This window comes from Rhinoraja longicauda, chromosome 10, assembly GCF_053455715.1.
Source record: "Rhinoraja longicauda isolate Sanriku21f chromosome 10, sRhiLon1.1, whole genome shotgun sequence".
NCBI classification, from domain to species: Eukaryota; Metazoa; Chordata; class Chondrichthyes; order Rajiformes; family Arhynchobatidae; genus Rhinoraja; species Rhinoraja longicauda.
Genome location: NC_135962.1, coordinates 27,217,034 through 27,219,178, shown reverse-complemented (window position 1 = coordinate 27,219,178; position 2,145 = coordinate 27,217,034). Strand labels below are relative to the sequence as shown.

At 46.6% G+C, this 2,145-nt stretch overlaps 1 pseudogene; it reads right to left on the bottom strand.

The window, feature by feature from the left end:
- Positions 1-1,243: 1,243 nt before the first annotated feature.
- On the bottom strand, positions 1,244-1,562 carry LOC144597635 (large ribosomal subunit protein eL37-like; annotated as a pseudogene).
- Positions 1,563-2,145: the final 583 nt, after the last annotated feature.

Below are 2,145 nucleotides of genomic sequence, written 5' to 3'. Positions count from 1 at the left end.
AAAATCTGAACATAGCAATCCCATGAAATTAGTAGAGGCGTTTAGACTTTAATATGATTTCAAACAGAATTATATAAAGTTTACGCCTTACCAGATGATGCCTATTTTCTGAATTCAATCAATGGAATCAATGGTTCTTTATTATCACGTGTGCCAAAGTGCAGTGAAATTCTATTTTTGTATACAGTTCAGTAACTTATCATCATACATAAGTACAGTATCATACTTAATACAGAATGTATAGAAACAGCCCACTGAGTCTATATGCAAGAGATGCCATGTTTTGGCGCCATTTCCAAAGTCCCAGCTGCAGCTGGCCATAAACGCCCATTCCAGCTGTCGCCACTGTCCGGATGGTCCCTCGAACTGTCGTCCCTCTCTTCTCCCGGCCACCTTCAGCCTTCGTTTCCCAGTGGCGCCTCCTACCGCCTACTTTGAGGGCGAGGAAGATAAGACCCCTGTTGTTCTTCCCGGCCCTTTGTTCTAGCGTCCGCCTCCGTCACTGAGTTCCTCCACTCTCCTCTCCGGTTCTTTAGTCACCGTGGATGAGCGGGGGCCTGGATTGGTGACTTCCCTCTCCTGGTTCTATGGCGGGCGAGCCAGGCTTGTTGCTGGGGTGTGGCCGCGGCTCGCTGAGATCTTCTGCTGAGTCTCGATGGGAATTCGTATACCATCTGCACTCTGCAACGTCCCGAAACCATGGGGAAGCCTAGCACCAGTGGCAAAACTGGCTTCTGGTGCTGAGGGGTGGAGATAGGACTGCACTCCAAAGGTCCTGTGGTAGAAAGGGATATTATTCATACCCATTTGTGCAGGCATGAATGGTTCAGCAATCTCCACAGGTAGGTAAACAACATCCTCCCCAAAAACTCACTGCCTCCCCTCCCACCCCACCTCCTGTTGGCACTGATACCTCCCGTACGAAGAAGATGGCAGAAAGTGGTGAACACTGCCCAGTCCATCACCAGTACTGGCCTCCCCACCATCAAAGGGATCTACAAGAGTCCCTGCCACTAAAAGGCAGCCGCATCATCAGAGACCCACACCACCCTGGCCACGCTCTCATTTCACTCCTGCCTTCGGGAAGAAGGTATAGGAGCTTGAAAACTGTAACGTCCAGGTTCAGGAGCAGCTTCTTCCCTACAACCATCAGGCTATTAAACGCTGCAATGTCCAAATGAGCTCCAAAGTACAAAGACTTAATTATTATTTTTTTTTAAAAACTTTCCACACGAAAGCTTTATTTGTTACATTGGTACACCAACAGTTTATGCAGTGCTGGAAGAAGCCATTGCAGCATGTCTGGGCTTTGGGGTGGTGCCTTCATGGAATCCATTCCTGAACCTCCGAAACACCACCTTCAGGTGCCTCGCGCGATCTGTGACCGTTGTGTTTCTCGTTTTGGATTTTGCGCTTCAGTTGTACTTTCTCTTTCTCTTGGCGGGGTAGGCACATTTACCACAGGTGGATTTCTGCAGGTGAAATGCTTTAGCTCCACACCACCGGCAAAGAGTGTGAGTCTTGTTCTGTCTCTTCCCAAATGACGATATTCCCTTTGTCATTTTCACGGCGCGCTCGTAAAGCACAAAGACTTGGGGGCATTGGTTTTGTCTTTATGAACTTTTTTTTTGTTAGTGTGTGTATGTGTGTGTGTGTGTGTGTGTGTGTGTATATATATATATATTATACACACACACACACACACACACACACACATATATATATATATATATGTGTGTGTGTGTGTGTGTGTGTATGTGTGTGTGTGTATATAAAGTTCATAAAGCCAAAACCAATGCCCCCAAGTCTTTGTGCTTTTTTTTTGTTAGTGTGTGTAAATATATATATATACGTGTGTGTGTGTGTGTGGTTGACACAAGATGCTGGAGTAACTCAGTGAGTCAGGCAGCATCGCTGGAGAGAAGGAATGGGTGACGTTTTGGGTCGAGTCCCTTCTTCAGACTGATCTCACAAGATGCTAGAGTAACTCAGCGGGTCAGTCAGTCTGAAGAAGGGTCTCGACCCGAAACGTCACCCATTCCTTTTCTCCAGAGATGCTGCCTGACCCATTGAGTTACTCCAGCGTCTTGTGTCTACCTTCAATTTAAACCAGCATGTGCTGTTTTCTTTCCTATATATATTCAT